The sequence below is a fragment of the Sus scrofa genome, chromosome 7 (genome assembly GCF_054392235.1).
Source record: "Sus scrofa isolate SSC_HxYL_T2T_F1_AM1 chromosome 7, Sscrofa_HxYL_maternal_Yorkshire_Landrace_v2.0, whole genome shotgun sequence".
Taxonomy (NCBI): Eukaryota; Metazoa; Chordata; class Mammalia; order Artiodactyla; family Suidae; genus Sus; species Sus scrofa.
Genome location: NC_139389.1, coordinates 133,164,973 through 133,182,366, shown reverse-complemented (window position 1 = coordinate 133,182,366; position 17,394 = coordinate 133,164,973). Strand labels below are relative to the sequence as shown.

The 17,394-nt window shown below is 54.3% G+C and overlaps 3 non-coding genes across 3 annotated transcripts; all 3 read right to left on the bottom strand.

Moving 5' to 3' along the window:
- Nucleotides 1–8,215: 8,215 nt before the first annotated feature.
- Nucleotides 8,216–8,301, bottom strand: MIR323 (microRNA mir-323). Its single transcript, NR_162152.1, has one exon. It is a non-coding gene; the product is annotated as a microRNA mir-323 (primary transcript).
- Nucleotides 8,302–10,170: 1,869 nt separating this feature from the next.
- On the bottom strand, nucleotides 10,171–10,249 carry MIR299 (microRNA mir-299). Its single transcript, NR_162156.1, has one exon. It is a non-coding gene; the product is annotated as a microRNA mir-299 (primary transcript).
- Nucleotides 10,250–10,629: 380 nt separating this feature from the next.
- Nucleotides 10,630–10,705, bottom strand: MIR411 (microRNA mir-411). The gene has a single exon (NR_162157.1). It is a non-coding gene; the product is annotated as a microRNA mir-411 (primary transcript).
- Nucleotides 10,706–17,394: the final 6,689 nt, after the last annotated feature.

Here is a 17,394-nt window from a genome sequence, read left to right as displayed (position 1 = left end):
AAGAGTCCCAGGTCCAATCTTCCCTCCGCGTCGGATCTGATACTGAAAAGAGGCCGGCCAAGAATGATTCGTCATGAATAAAACGAATGCACCTGGGAAAACCTCTCTTCAAGTACCACGGACTTGAACCATCCATGAACCCCCGTGGTCTCTCCCGCGGGAAGATGGCCTCAGGGTGGACGGCGCGGACGGCAGTGTCTTTCATGAGGCACATCCTGTGCTGATCCCAACGAGGGGCTGACACCCAGGTGCCTTCTCTGTCCACAGCATCTGGAACCCCAGCCTCCCGAAGCAGGATCGGAACCTGGAAAGAGGTGGGCTGAGCCAGATTAGTCCCGGTGAAGCGGCTGCCCCCGGAAAACCCCTCTCCCAGAACCCCGGGGCCCGCCTCTCTCCATCACAGCCGGTGTCCCAAACCAGCTCTCCTACGGCTGTGTGGGGGACGATCGCAGCTAACATCCACGCACATCCACGCACAGGCGGGTCCATGCCACCATCCATCTCGCCCACCCGCAGGCCGGAGAGGATGGGTGGGGCTGGAGAGAGTGGCGGAGCATCTCCAGGGCTCCGTCCGCATTTTTGTGCTTGTTACTGCTGCTATTTTACTGTATGATCTTTTGGGCTGCTCTCCTCTCAAATGCTGGGGGAAATTCTTCGCAATAGAACCGGAAACATGTTTCCCAGCCTCCCTGCCGTGGGGAGCAGGCACATGGCCGAGGCCCTGCCAGCTGTCCTCTGTTCGCAGAGGTGGGCGTTGCCTATGGGTGGACCAAGGGTGGCGGGCCCCCAGGTGTCCCCAAACCTGCCAACGCACAGTGGACGAGGGGCGTTCCTCCACACATACCAGGGGAGGCAGGGGCCCAAAGTCTCCCTCCTCGAAGTTCCGCCGGGGCCAGGAGCACATCAAGATGCGATGTGATACCGAAAAAGAAGTGCACCATGTTTGTTTCGTCACGTATCAAGCGAAAAGAACATGGGCGACTTCTTTTCAGGCACCAGAGATGGGCACTGACGGGCAGGTGTCCACACGGGCTCACCTCCTGGGGTCCACCTGGGTGGAAGGGACTGGGAGCATCAGGGCACGGTGGCAGGCGGCAAACACTGTCCTTTCAATGTGGGCTCGAAAACAAAGAAGCCTCTGCTCACCCTGGAGGAGGCAGGCGGTGCTCCTTTCCTGCGGTGTCCAGGAGGCCCTTGCAGGCGAGCTGGACTCGGAGCAGAGGCGGACTGCGGACTCATCCCCCTGGATAAAGCACACGCATCCTAGGCTCCGCCAGTTTCAGGATCCAGGCAGTGCCCGTGGGCAGAATTCAATAATCAGAGCAGGTGGGTTCTGGAATGTTTGCTACCAACCCCACGAATGCTGGTGGAGAGCATCATTCAGAGCAAATGGGACAGTCTGGGGCCCTGAAATAAAACGGAGAGTCGGTGGTTCGAGGAAGGCATCCTCTGGAGAGACAGGAAACTGAGGGCCTTGAATGAGGCGAAACAAGTCACTGAAGCGGCATCTGCTGTCTGTGGATCCATCCCTCCGCGTGCCTTGCCTGGTCCTGACTCCAGCATCCCCTCCTCACAGGCCTTCCTGGTTCCTTCGAAGCGTGGTTTAGTTCTAAAGTATGACTTGTGACAAGTACGGGAAACCTGTCACAGAGAGCCACTGCAGAGCAGGGACAAAGAGATGACCTTTTTTCTTCCAGGAGATGCTCCCAGGGAGACGGGGATCCTGAGGGTGAATGAGGCAGGGGGGACATTCTGGGATCCAGTGTCCTGCAGGGTGTCCTGGAGAGGGGCCTACGCCCAGGGCCTTTCCCTGGACACAAGACACATTCATCAGGCATCGTCATTCATAAATTAAACTGTGAGGACAGCATGTTTGAAGTACAAACACAGTCGATGCTCAAGAAAAAGTCACTTTTCACCAAGAACCCACCTTGGGATGCTGAGGGTAGCTGAACCAAGAGAAACACCTCTCGGGGGGGGGGGGGGGAAATGCAGGTTTTCCACTCACCACAGCAGTGTGGTACCATCTGCCTATATCCCAAGTAAGATAAAACCCAATTCAAACTGGCTTAAACTTTAGAGGGACTTATAGGCTTTATACAAAGGAGAGGCTTTTATAACTGAAAAGTGCAGAGGCAGGGCAAGCTTCAGGCCGAGTTTGATCCAGGGGCTCAAATAATGTCCTATTCTTTTTCTAATCAACCAATATACCTTTTGCAATACAGACTTCTCCTTCTTGGTGTGCAGAGCAACCCCATGCACAGTTCCAGGCACACACCTCTTGGTCTCTAGGTAGCTGTAGGAGCTTCAAGGCCACATTATCACATCGCAGGCTAAAGGGAACATAGATGGTCTCTTCTGGCAGCTCTCACGGGAAAGGGAGAACTAGCTTCTTTCCCAGAAGCCTCAGCAAACATCTTGCATCTCACTGGCTCAGTGGAGTTAGTGGCCCATTTTAGAACCAATCACAGCATCAAAGGGGGAGGGATAAAGGACTCACTAACCCTGGGCGGGTGTGTGTGTGTGTGTGTGTGTGTGTGTGTGTGTGTTGGGGGGGAGGTTCAGCCCAAGCCAAGCCATACAGCAGGAAGAGGGGAGCCTTCGTGAGAGAAATCAGGGGAAAGAGGAGAAGGGAATAGATGCAGGGCAGCAAAGATCTTGACCAAAGTTCCCTGCAAGTGCTGGAATGCCTTCCCTGAAGTCAGCACTGGAACTAACAAGTCTTCGAGGCAGAATTGGATACTGAAAAAGAAGTGCACCGCGAATGTTTCGTCACAAATAAAGCGAAAAAGACACGGGCAACTTCTCCTTAAGTACCATCGGTCAGAATCTTCGAGCGAATCTGCTTCGTGGTGGTGGCGTCACTTTGGCGGACATTCTGAGAGCAAAAAGGTCCTGTTAGTGGGCCAGGAACGTGTCTTCCTGAAACAGGTGCCAGAAGGGATGTTTCGTGATTGTCAAAACACAGAGGGTGGCTCATGGACAGCACTGCCTCAGAGGGAATGGAGGGACCTTGGGCCTGAGAGTGTGCATGTGACCACTGCTGACCAGCCTTAGCTTGCAGGAGTAGTCTCGGCTATCAGGACATGGCAGGTTAATGAGCGACAGATGAACAACCAAGTTTTTGGTGGCCATGTAGTTTTCGGGGGCCCCTCTCCCCCACCTCACCATCTCCTCGCCGGGGGTTGCATGCCCTCCTTGCCTTTGGGCTTGGCCACGTGATTTGCTTTGGCCAATGAGACATGGACAGAAATGTGCCAGGTCCAAGTTTCAGTCTCCAAGGGCCTCTGGGCCTCCACTGACTTTCTTGTGCCCCTGCCCTTGCCATGAGACCAACATGACGGCCAGCCCAAGAGGAGGCTGATGCAAGGGGTGAAGGGATACCACCTTCACCCCTTTGCCTCCAGAAGCCGTCCCAGGCAGGGAAGGACAATCTAGGATTAGTGGACCAGGCGTCGCACATGCTGAGCCCAACACTTGTTCTCCGGGGAAACATCCACAGGTCCCTCCACCGAGGAGACACCAAGGCCCCGTCTCCGAAGTCGATACCATATCCAGAACCTGTCTTAAGCAGGATCTGACACTGACAAGCATCTGGTCCTGGTGGGTCCCTCTAGGTCAGGCAAAGGTGGGCAACAGACACAGAGATGAGTGGTAACAACAAAGCCTTCTTCCCCCGGAGGCCAGATTCCAAGGGGCAATGACCCAGGAGGGGCCAGGCAAAACCTCTCTGATCTACTCACTCACCTGCAGTGGTAAAGACATCAAGGGCCCTGCCTGGAACCTGGCTTCACGTCCAGGAAATCCTCCCGGGTGGCATTTGCTGCTGGAAAGAGAGAGGCCATGTAACCAACCTCCATCTCAGACATGACAAGCTCAGCAGACAGCCTCTCTTCAGGACCCAAGGACCAGAGCTGACATCACAAGCACGGCTGCTCTCGACATCAGCACTGCTGCACACACAGGCGCAAACACACACACACACACACCCCCGAGGACAGACTGGACCGGAACCAGGTAACACACACATCCTGCATCCATCTGTGCTGTGGTCAGGGCGCTGCCCCCAAGCCCTCTCCCGTGACATTTTCTGCGCAGACTAACAGTCCTCCCAGGAAGGGTCTGACACGGAGCAAGATTATTCCTGGACCATGGCTCCTACTTATTTTTAAAAGCCCCTGAGCGGGTGACCCCTCTTGAAATACTGCAGATTCACCCTGGCCCCAAAGCCGCCTACATCTTCTCCAAAGTTGCCACGCGCACCAAGATGCCATGCCACTGATGGACTGGGTGCTGATGGGTAGTCAAACGGGTGACCTACATCGTAAATGAAGTGCACGTCACCGGTCTACCATCCTCTCAGCTACCCTGGAGAGCGGCCGGTGTGTCCACAGAGCCATCCGAGCAGGACCTCACGTCGAAGCGCCACCAAGCCCCCACGCGTCACCAGACAGACGGAAACTGCCAGGAGTGACCTCCCTCCGCCGCGGAAACACAGGCCCTCTTCCAGCCTGGGCTTCCCTCTGAGAAGCCAGCCGTGGAGGACTGGATTCCAAGGGCTACCCTCCACCTCCGCCCAGCACCCGGCGCAGGGCCTGCCTTCCTCGCGCCTACCCAGACTGCAGCTGGCAACGTCCCTTCCCTGAAGGCCGCATCAGGAACAGGAAGTGCCTCCAGGGGGGGATTTGATACTAAAAAAGAGGTTTCCCGTGTATGTTTCATCATAAGTAAAGAGAAGACAACACGGACAACCTCTCCTTCGAGTATCGAAGCTTAGCACCGATCGAAAAAACAAAAATAACACCAAAAACGAAAGTGCTGAATCTTCACAGACATGGGTGTCACCTGCAGGAAGTCCTCCCATAGCCACTGTGCCCCTGGCAGACCAGATGGCAAATGTCCTATTCGGGCAAAGAGTCTGATCAAGGGCCCTGGAGTGGTATCTGGAGGTCAGCCAAGAAACTCTTTAGGACTTGATACCAAGAAGAGGTCACATGTGAAATTTTCTCCCACCAATTCAGAGACCGGTTCGTGTACAACCTCTCTCCAGGGCCTGGAACTTTCCTGATGGTGTGACCACTGTCTCTTTCTCGAGGTCAGCGCATCAGGAGAGGACTCACAAATAAACCCCGCACTTTGTGGTCAAGAGGCAGGTGATGCGGTCTGCCGTGGACTAACACCCAAGCCCCTGCATGGAACTGGCCATGAGTCCAGGGAATCTTCTGGGCAAGGTGTGGTTCTGCAAACAGAGGTACGGTATTAGGTTAGTCGTGACTAAAGGGAGTACCCGCTGTGACCTCCTGCCAAGGCGAGGCGGGAAAAGCTGGGAACGGGCCCAGGCCCCCATCCTCCAATAAGACAGTACTTAACGCCTTCTGCTGCCTTCCACTTAATTCAGCAGAAATGAGGAAGAAAGGCGATTTTCAGCTCTGCCAGTCAGTGTGCCAAATGTTTGTGCCAAATCTGGGTTGGCTTTTCTGTTTTGCCACAAAACCGGGTTGAGCACACTTCTTTCACTGCAGTGGGCATGTGGGTACCTCCCGACCTTTTTTCATCCTCGTAGGGAGTTAGGCCAACCCTGATGGGACTGGAGAGACAGGAGTCAAAACTCAAGGGTGAGAAGAGCCCAGGTGTCCTCTCAGAGCTGTGCAGTTGTGCACCAACCCCTCTCCCAAGCTGCCCTCTAGACAGAGGTCCGTGTTCTGGCGCCCAGCACACTGAGAAAAACTCTGCCCTTCTCAAGACCCCAACGACCCTTCCTTCTCCAAATGCCACAAAAAAGCCCAGAACCAAGTCACAGTGTACTGCCATCAAAACAAATGCGCCGCCAACAACCTACCTCGGTGCCCAGGCTTCAGAACCACTTCCTTTCCCAGAGGCTGGCATCGCTTCCACCCAGTCCCCCTGAAAAGGATGGGTCGGGAGCATCAGTGCCAGACGTGACACGCAGAGCAAGGGAGGCAGATGTCTCGGCTCGCTCACCCTGGACTGGGGCTGACAACTTCCGGCTGGATCAGGAGGTCTTCCGAGTTGGTATCTGATACCGAAGAGGAGGTGGGTGGGAATGACTTAGCATCAACAAATTGAATACCCACAAGGGAACCTCTCCTCGAGTACCGCGGAGAAGAACCAACGGCAGAAGCACAGCCTCTTCCCTGACGGCAGCCTTGCCTCCTGAGGATGAATCAGATATAGCGGTTGGTGGACCAGGTAGGTGTGTCCCTGGCGAAGCACATGGCCTGTAGCAGTGAGCTGCTCATTTCTCCCGGACCAAGGGTGATGAGAAAGCCCTCTTCCCTAAACTGGTAGACCATCAAGCACTCGTCTCGATTGAAAATACGTCCGCTCTAGAATTCCTGACCCATGTCATAGCTCTCCACCCACCCCAAGGCCTCCTCTTGATCCCAGAACCAACCTTCCTTCCTAAAGATGTTCAGAGCATCTTTCCAGAATAAACCGCAGGCTGAGAGTGGTGGTTCCGGCCACCTACATGGTCTGCCCAGGGCATGGTCCCCATGTAACAGGCATTCACCAACATGGGTTGGGCTATAGCTCCGAGGTAAATAAAAGCACAGGCAACCTACCTGCGTGTTCCAGGCATGGTGCTTTCATGGGGACCCGTCTTCCTCCAGGTGAGCATCACCTTGGGAAGCATTCCTAAGAATGGATAAGATATCGATGGTTAGTGGAATAGAGGGTTGACGTCAGAAATATGGGACAGGCTTTGGAGTCAACCATTTATTCACGTCCACAGTACCCTTCCCTGAAGCTGAGCTCTGGACCAGACATCCCCCACGGTAGGATTCGATACCGGAAAAAAGGTTAACCAGGTGTGTTTCATCCTCATGAAAGAAACAGAGACCCAGAAAACCTCTCTTCAGGTACCACGGGATAACACTGATGTGAACGCCACTGATTCGTCCTGAGACGCGACATCCACTCCCAGAAGTCCTCTTAACACGGATTGGACGCTGACGGTTCGAAGACCAGGCAACACTAGTCATATGTATACACACACGTATATAAGGCACAGGCTTTGCAGTCCACCACTCATGTCTGTCCACGGGAAGGGAGCCGACAGTAATGCCTTTCCCTGAAGCTGAGGTCTGGACCAGAAGGCCTTCAAGATGGGATTTGATACTGGAAAAGAGGTTAACCAGGTGTGTTTCATCCTCATCAAAGAAACAGAAACCCAGAAAACCTCTCTTCAGGTACCACGGAGTAACACACCGACAAGGACACCAGTGATTCTTCCCCAGACCTGACATTCAGTCCCGGAAGTCCTGTTAAACACGGAATCAGACAGTGTACAGTAGTCGATGCCCTGGTGGAAACCACTAGATGAATGCATGCTGTCCATTCACCACCCACCCAAGTACCCCAGTGGAGCAGACCCCCACGGCATCCTGAACTTTCTGCAGCTGGCAGCACGGCCAGAGGGCGGTGAGACAATTATTAGAGATGCTGCTCACGAGAACTGTCACATTTTTGGTGAAGCCCCAGGGCAAACGTTTCTCCGTTGCCATAGAGACACGGTCGGCCCAAGCCAAGCCGGGCGCCCCCCAAAGGTCCTCCCAAGGACTCTCTGGACACTGAGGTGTGGGGGGTGACCTGGGTAGTCAAGAAAGTGCTCGCACTCTGGTCAGCTGGTCACTCGAGTACTTTGGGGGTGGTGCAGACAGCATGCCCCTTGCCCTGTGTTTGGACGGCCTCACGTCTGGGAGGCCCTCCAAGGAAAGCGGTCCTACTGAAATCAAGTCCAAGTTTGCCGGATCTGGCACAGGTGTGGCGAACGCCTTGCCGATGTTCTCTCTTCCGAGGCTCGCGGAGCCCGGCTGCTGGCCCCGCGGCAGTATTTCCGTCCCCAGCGTTGGCACTTCTTCCGGAAGTTCTCCAAGGGGGGGATTAGATACTGAGGGTTAGTGGACCAGGTCACAAACGGCACAAATAAAGCGTGTGCTCTCTGGTCAACCACCTCATGTACCCAGGCACGTGTTGACGCCACTCTTCTCATCCAGAAGTGAGCCCTGCCCTTGAAGCTGCCAAGCCAGAGGGGTCTGCTGAGGAGAAGGCTGCCCCCCAACCCCCGACCCTGCGGGGTGACACCACACACGAGACAAGCGCAGCACAAACCAAGCCCGCTGAGGTGCAATGGGCGTGGACCCAGCGTCCCACCCCACAGTTGATGTTAGCTCCAGGAAAGCTGGCCAGGCGGGATTAGATACCGCAAAGAGGTCGACCGTGTAATGTGCGCCATAAATAAAGCGAACGCGCCACGGACCACCTCTCTCCAAGTACCAAGCAGCAGCAGCACTGACACCAGGACAGCGGCTCTTCCTCAAAGCTGATATCACCTCCTGGAGGTCTTCCGAGGCGAGATGTGATATTGAGAAGAAGTAGACCATGTGTCCTACGTCATAAATAAAGCGTACACACCATGGTCAACCGCATCTTCAAATACCATGAAGTGACGCCGAGCCCACCTCTCTTCCCTGACTTTGGGGTCACCTCCAGGAAGCCCTGGCAACACGCATGGCGAGTGATCAGCGATCAGCAGCGAGCACAGCCCCACGCCCAGTGCCCCATCACCTCCAAGATGCCCTGTAAGGCCGGGACGGAGTGCCGAGGAGTGCTCTGGGAACCCGGAGGTCATAAACAAAGCACGCGGCCTGTGCCTGATGGCGCCCACCACACAGGCCCTGCTCTCAAGCCGGCATGGCCTCCAGCAAGTCCCCTCAGGCTGGCCGATGCTGAGAACCAGTGCACCGTGTGACACACGTCAAAAAACAACGTCTACGTTTCATGGTTGACCACCTCTCCACCTACGGTGGGATGGTGCTGACGCCAGACCCAAGTGTCTCCCACGAAGTTGGCTTTGCCTCTGGGAAGCCCTCTGCGACTGAATTTGATATTGAGAAGACGTGGACCATATTACATACGACACAGAGACAGCGCATGTCCTATGGTCAACCATCTTTTCAGGTACCGTGGAAAGGGCTGATGTCAGAACCGGCGTCTCTCTCTTCCCTCTCATCAGCCTCACCTCCGGGAAGCCTTCCGAGACTGGACTCGGTATTGAAAAGAGGCCACCCTACACCGTCTGCTATAGGCAGTTGGACGCAGCCCAGAGAAAGCCCCCCGAGGACCCGGAGTGGAGATGCTGCCAGAACGAGTGCCCTGCCTGATACTCAGCAGGGCCTACAGGACCCACCCCACCCCCACCCCGAGGTGCCTCTGCTGTTGTGAAACCGTAGCTGCACCAAATTCCATGCGTGGTAAGTAAGACGTATGAAGCATGGTCAACTTCTACTAAGTATCCCCCAGCAGCACTGGGGCCAGAACCAGCACCTCGTCTCCGGAGGCTGACGCCTCCCCGGAGACCTTCGAGGCTGGGTGTAATACTGAGAAGAAGCCGACCGCGTTGCATACGCTGTTAAGGAGACACATGCAGTGCGGCTGAACCCTTTCCAGGTACCGTGAGGCAGGAGCTGGCGCCAGAACCCGCGCTCTGACGCGCCCCTCAGGCTGGCAGCCTCTTCGCCAGGTTCTCCAAGGCTGGAGCCGAGGCAGGGGAAGAAGCGGGCCGTGGAACGTGCATCACGGGTAAGCGTACGCGGCCGGGCCAATCAGATCTTCGTGGAGAAGCGGTGTTGAGTCCCCGGCCAGGGCATCTTCCCCGAGAAGACTACACTTGAGACGGAAAAAAGATAGACTACACGCATCGTCAATGACACACACGGGTCGGTGTGTCTTCAAGTACCTGGAGTGGCATCATCTTGCAGGCACCCGGATCTGCCTCTACAGGGGCACTCGGTCCCGGAGCCGTCTGGGGGCAGCTTGGAGGACGCCGGGCGGCAGAGGGTGCACCGCGCCTCCTGCGTGAACGTCCGAGGCGCCGGTCACCGTGTCTTCAAGGACTCTGGTTGGGGGGGGGGCTATGCACCCAGGCGAAACCGGGACACCTTTCTAGAGGTTCTCCTTGTCCTAAGGAGGCCCTTGGAGGCTGCATTTGACACTGAGGAGAAGACGGTGTCGCAAGCATTAACAGGTTAAGTACACACCTAACAGTCTACCAGTCCGCCAAGTACCACGGAGCGGGGGGCGGACGCGGAGGCCAGCGTGGCTTCTTTGACTTCCTGCTCTGTCCAGGACGGTTTGGATGGCTGGGCTGGATACCAAGAAGCGGTTTACCGTCCCACATACATATGCAAAATGTATGTGGGACGGTAAACCATTTCTTCAAGTACCGCACAATGGCAGGGACGGCTGGAGGACGGCTCCCGTCTGCCGAGTCACCTCCGAGGAGCTCTTCGGGACCGGAGTGGATGCTGAGAAGAAGCAGGTCATGGCGGACACTAAACAAGAGTTTCGGAGTCAACCATGTCACCGAATGCCACAGAGCAGCACGGGTCCCAGAAAGAGCATCAAGATCTCCTCCCCAGAGCCGGCGAGATTTTCCCGAGGCAGAACTTGGTGGAAGAAGAGCGACAGAGTGTCACTTCGCATCATGCAGCAAAGAGCATGCCATACAGATAAACCATCTCTTCGGGGGCCGTGGTGGGCCTGACGCGGGTCCAATGGTGCCTGCCCGGAGACGGCGTCGTTCGCGGGAGCCTCGAGGATGGATTTGATACTGAGGGTTAGTGGACCGTGTTACATACGTCACAGATAAAGCGTACGCTATACGGTCTACTATCTCTCCAAGTACCACACGGGGACGCCGAGGACAGAGGCTGCGGACACGTCCAGAAAGCCTTCCAGAGCTGGAGGGAATCAGAGGGCGGGTCGCGTACAAGACATGCATCATGCGACAAGCACACACAGGCTAGGGTCTTGTCTCCACGGTCAGGAGCTGATGCTGACGTTGGAACTGCGGGCTTATGCCCCAAAGCTGGCCACTCCTCCGGGAAGCCCTCCAAGGCTGCAAGTCCCACTGAGCAGAAGTGGACGACGCTCTGGATGTCACGGATCCTGAAACACTGATCGCGTGCCTACCATGTGCCAGGCAGTGTGCTGGATCTGAGGGCACGGGCAGGTGGGTGCAGCGGGAGGGTGGGCCTGGCACGCGGCTGACAGAACCATGTGAGGGGGTGGCGGGCAAAAGGAGAAACAGAAGCTGGCCTACGTGCAACCCAGAGGAACCCCTGTCTACTTAGACTGCGTGGGCCAAGCAGAGTCTCAGGGCACGTGAAGCCCAGGTCACGAGCCCTAATTTTGAGCGTAAGAAAAAAAAAAAATATGCCACAAAGAAAGACTGACAGCCGTCTGCCCCAACGCCCAGGGCATTTCCAGGAGGTCCTCTTGGGCCGGCTTGGATCTGAGCGGCAACCACCAGGCCATCTTCGTAAACCAAGTAGACGTACTTTGTTTGTTTGTTTGTTTTGCTTTTTCCTTTTAGGGCCGCACCTGCGGCATATGGAAGTTCCCAGGCTAGGGGTCGAATGGGAGCGGTAGCTGCTGGCCCACACCACAGCCACAGCCACACCAGATCCGAGCCATGTCTGCGACCTACACTGCAGCTTGTAGCAACGCTGGATCCTTAACCCACTGAGCCGGGCCAGGGATCGAACCCACACCCTCACGGAGACTACGTCAGGGTCTTACTAACCCCCGGGCCATGACGGGAACTCTGCCGGTGTTGCTTTGGTCAAATGACTCCCTAAGAGGAGAACCTCCGTCTCATTGCCGGTTGTGGCACTGCCTCTGGGAAACCCCTGGGACGGAACTTAACATTGACCAGGTGGCTCTTGGCACGCACAGAGGAACCCCGACCCAGGGTGGTATCTCTTCGATGCCACGGAGTGTGATGGAGGCTGGGCTGCTGGCTCTCCCTGAAGGCATAGCACTGGTTCCCTGAAGCCCCCCCTACCCAAAGTGGGCTGGGCTCCTGGGGAGGGTGGAGCATCGCACAACCCTTTCCTGGCGCGTGTGGCCCTCGGCAAGCTGTCTCTTCAAGTGCCACAGCTGAGGCCGGGACTGGTGTCTGTCCCCCAAGCTGTGCCACCTCCAGAGAAGCCCCCGGAGGGTGCCTTTAGGAGGCCCTGCTGCAGGACTGGGACGTCCACCAGGGGCCAGAGGGATAACCAGGCAGCAGGGCCGCCGCTACAGCCAGGGTTCTGTTCCCTCACGCTGGCAACACCGAGGCTGGATTGGATCCTGAGAGTTAGTGGACCATGTTACATAGGTCAAAAGTCACAACGCCTACGTTCCACAGTCTACCACCTCTTCAGGAACCACGGAGCGGTGCCGACCCCAGAGCCAGGGCTCGTCCCTGAAGCTGGTGTCGCTTCCAGGCTTCCAGGACGCTTTCTGAGGCCTGCCTGGGCATTGGGAAGCAGGCACCTGGGGAACATAAACTGCCCCCCGCCAAATGTGGGGGAGCAGTTGTGACAGGGAAGACGTGCCTCCACCCTGAAGCAGCATCTCCCCCGGGAAGGCCATGCCAACTCGGACAGACTGCGGAGGGGCAAACCATCGACACGGACCCTGCTTTGGCCATTACATGGTCAACTGTCTCTCGGTCGCAGTGAAGCGCAGTGGTGGGCTCTGCACGGCAGGATGGGAAGCTCTCAGAGCAGCGCTCATAGGTGAAAGGGGGGCCCTCGACTTCTGGGTAGCGATGGGCCCCGCCTCCCACGAGCTCTGATAGCCCTCGCCATGTGCCACACAGAGCTGGGCGGGTAGCGGGCTCTCCTCCCGAACCCGCTCGACCTCGCCATCTGCTCCCGGGGGGCTTCCTTGGGTCCTTCCGGCCCCTCCTGCAGCCCAGCTGTCAGGACCTCCCCCCTCTATGAATGGGAGGCCCAGCCAGCAGGTTGGTTGATATCCAAGGAGAGGACAAGGACAGGCTCTGGGGCAGCGCAGTGGGAGGCACGGCTGTCCTCCAAAGTCTCAAAGCCCATGGCAGGTCATCCTGCTCACGACCCAGCTGTCAGGGACCAAAGTCCTCAGAACAGCACGCACCCCCCTCTCTTGCCTGCTCCCCAGGCCCTGCCGCTGCCTCGGCCAGCTCAGGCCTTTGCCTCCCCTGACCTTCCATGGCTCCCTGCCCTCGTCTTGCCTCCCCAGTGACATCTCCCATGTGGTCAGTCACAGAAATGACCTCATCTTGATGAAAACCCTGGAGTGCTGGAGCTGGAGCTGTGAACAAAGCAGGGTCTCCAGCATCCTGGAGCATCTAGCTTAGCAGGGGCGACTCACATCGAAATAATTATTGCAGAGTGTTGATGTCATAATTAAAAGGGGCCAAAATGCTGTGAAGGAATGGGGAGCGTATGAGAAGAAGAAGATGATCTGACTAATTGGGGGAGCTTCTCAGAAGAAGCCTAGAGTAAAAGATGAAGACTGAGGAGACTAAGCTAGGAAGAGAGGGGACAGGAGTGGACAATGCAGGTTTGAAGCAGAGGAATGGGTGGAATGTGGACTAGAGAGATGGCTCATGGACCTGACAGGTAGAGCAGGAGCCAGATGCAACACGGAACGGATGGAGCATGGAACCAATGGAGCACGGACCAGACACATGGCTCATGGACCGGATGGCTCATGGACCACATAGAGCATCATCCAGATGGTGCATGGACCACACAGATGGCTCACGGACCAGACAGCGCATAGTCTGGATGGAGCACGAGCTGGATGGACCACGGTAACCAAAAGAGCATCCATGTGAACTGAGCATGGACAGCCAGGAATGTGCCAGAAATGATGCTGAGGGGCTAGGTGAGGACTAGATCATGCAAAGATATAAGATGAAAGATTTTTATCCTCAAGCCAAAGGAAAGCCCTCATTAGCGGATAAAGGTCTTGAGCATCACATTTTTATATCTCTCACTGATGTGAAAAGAAAGTGCTGGAAGCAAAAGACGGGGAGGGAGAAAGAGTACAAGAGTCCAAAAGGAGAGAGTGACACCTTGGACAGGGCAGGAGCCATGGAAATGGGTACAAGGGAGCAGGTTTGGGGATAGTTTAGCAAGAGGAGCACGGGAGACTTGCTCAGGTTCCAGATCAGGAATGGGGAGCAGGAAGAAAATGAGAAAAATCCTTGCAAGTGTTTGGCGTGGAAGCCAGGGGAGGGTGGTGGCACCCTCTGAGCCACCAGATGAGCACAGGAGTTGGCAGGGGAGCAGGGGTCTAGTTGTGAACTTTTTTTTTTTTTCCCATTTGAAGTGTTGGTGAGAAATCCTAGCAAGAATGTGGAGTCAGCGATGGAGGTCACTGGTGATCCTAACGGAAGCCCTTTCGGTGGAAAGGTAGTGTCGGAAGTCAGGCAAAAAAGAGAGAAGAGAACCCACGGAGAGGATGGTGGAGAGGAGGTGGGTTCCCGAGAGTCTTCAGATTCACAGGACCGCGCTGTGGTGAGAGCCAAGGGGAGGTTCTGGAAGGGGGTGCTGGCTGGGGCTCTGTGACACTCCCAAGAAGCTGCAGGGATGGAGCCTAAGCTTGGGGGCAGGTGCCACCGAGCCAGGGGCCTGTCACTTCCTCCACTGGCCGTAGGGACAGAGAAACATGGGGACAATGATGGTGGCTTTTATTTTCCCTGTGCCCGTGATGGAAGAGGAAGTCCCTCTCTTGCCCCCTTGGTGTGGGAACTCCTCTGTGGCACGAAGGGGTCACTGACCTTCGCCTTGCATCTCCAGCACCCAGGAAGGGGTCTCCGCAGGGAACGAAAAGACAACTCTGAATAGCAGAGACTGGCCCTGAAAGCAGACTTGTCCTTCCGTGTACGTGACATGCATCCCCCACTTGCCTCCTGGATCTCTCGAGAGGTGGGCCAGCCCACCCTCCCCACCCAGCCTCTGGTCCCCTGATGGCCGGGGGCCCTTCTCACTCATTTCCAGGCCCCAGGCATCACGCCACTCCCTCACCCGTGCACCTGCTCGGCCCTTCTTTCAACAGCCCCTTGATACACCCACCTGCTCACACACTCTTCTTTCTCACCAACACTCCTTTGGGCACTTTCTTGCTACCCCGCTGCTCATCCTCACACCAACTCAACCCTGCATCCTCCCAGGCCCTCAGCCAGGAACACACGCGTGCCGGCACGCGTCCTGGGCGGAGGCCAGGTCATCCAGGGCCAACACTCAGGATTCCTGACCCCCAGGAGTGCCCAGGATCGGGGAGAGAGGGATACGACCCACACAGGGACCCCTGGTCATGGAGGGGCCGAGTAGTAGGAGGAGGAATAGGATGGAAGTTCAGCTGCTGCAGAGGGGGGCGGGCCACCAAAAGCACAGAGGCCATCTGCTCCTCTCGAAGGGTAGGTGGGAAGGTAGTCAGAGATGGTGATAGAGCCCACTCACGTCTTAGCGTTTGGAAGGGGGTTCACGGGAGAACCGGGAGAAACAGCTACATCCTCAATGTAATAAGTTACACACAGAGCAAAGGGAGGGCAGAATGCTTTCACTTTTTTTTTTTTTTTTTTTAAAGCCACTGGGAAATACACATGTAAGCATGTTTGTTTGTTTGTTTTAACTGAGATGTGAGCAATAATAGACTTAGAAACTGGATGTATGCTTTCTGAATCATCAGAATTTTTTTTTTTTTGGCTTTTTAGGGCCGCACTAGCAGCATGTGGAGGTGCGCAGGCTAGGGGTCAAGTCAGAGCTACCACTGCCAGCCTATGCCACAGCCCCAGCAACTCAGTATCTGAGCAGCATCTCTAACCTACACCACAGCTCACAGCAATGCCAGATCCTTAACCCACAGAGCGAGGCCGGGGATCGAACCCATGTCCTCACAGATACTGGTCAGGTTTGTTACCGCTGAGCCACAACAGAAATTCAAGAAAAAAAAAATTTTAAAGAAAAAATGTAGCCTGTATAATATAATAAAAGACAGCAGGAAAGAAAGAAGGATGAAGAAAAAAAAAAAAAAAACAGCATTAAGTGCAGTATTGTTACATTCAGACAAGACAATCCAGGAAAAAAATGTAAATGAGTTACACACCCTTAAAAGAGGGAGTTTTTAATTCACACCAAACATTCTCAAATCCAACTGTATGTTGTCTACTTGAGGCACACTTTAAAGAAATTCACTCAAAAGACCCCCTCAAATCCAAGGGACAGGCCTCAATTTTCATGCGTTTGACTCTCAGGCAGCCCACACAATCATGCACTAACATCTCAAAAAACCATGGAATTTACATAGCGGCCGAATGCCAGCAATCAACTCCTGATCAACAGGATCCCCAGTTCTGCATACGCAGCAATTTGTTCCGTTTGCTTGTGCAATTGCTTAAATATCTCATTGCAGAGGTTTTTAGACAGTATTCTGAGGGGCACAACCCTCCCACCCCACCACCCCATCACCCCGTCACTGTCAGGATGGTGCCTACAGCTCCAGGTCTCTGCCCAGCTCCACACAGGGCAGTTTTGATTTGATCTATTTTACTTATTGGGATTCTGGGTACTATTTGGTCTGAACAAAGGGTTTGGCTGTATTTGAAAACCAGTATTTAAGTACATTCTGCTCTTATTGTTTTATAAAAATAGTGGAAAATGGAAAAATAAAATTGCCGCTATCTGTGGTAAGAGCACAGATTGTGTATATACTTAAGAAATTAAGACAAAGATGGAAATCATTAGACAAACCCAATGGAGCCAATCCTTAGCCTCAATAATCGAATTGAAGGCAGTCAACTATGTGTTTGGAAAGAAAAGAATTAAAGAACATCTGTGGAATGCTAGAAATTGCCTGGAAAGGTACAGAATACTGAGCTCTCGAGGAGCAGAATTCTTTGGAACATGCAAGTGTCTGGTTCAGCTTTCAAACAACACTCTGCCTTGAATACAGACTTCCAGAAACAATTACATGAGCAAGCAGGGTTACCTAACTCAGGAACACACATGAAAATAAAGCAGAGGTACTTCTGCAATTTCAAGTACCCAAGAGCAAAGTCATTAAACAGGTGGAAGAAAACCACCCGAGACAGAAGGTACCATCCACAGCAACCATATGACATTCACGAATATTTACATAGGAATAAAACTCTACCCTAAGATGGGGAAACAGAAACACACGTTCCAGAGCCTTCTCAATCCTAAAGACATCAAATAGGCAGCAAGCAAATGATAAACACACCTCAAACCTAGAGGCAAGCAAAATCATACTGAACAAAAAATGAGAAATGAAGAAAAGATGCTTGCTTCATCAATATTAGTTAACATGCTCCAAAAAGCGCTGACCAGTATAACAAAACAAGAGATAAATGTTCTAAACTATTAGAATGAGGTTTAAAATATGGTTACGTATAGATTACTTAACTCTTTACCAAGAAAATCCCAAAGAATCAACTGAAGAGATAGTAAAGCTAAATGTCTTTGCACCAAAATCTGTATCCTATAAAGAAGATGCATATCTTACTTTGAAAGGCCTGTGAAACATTCACATAATTGA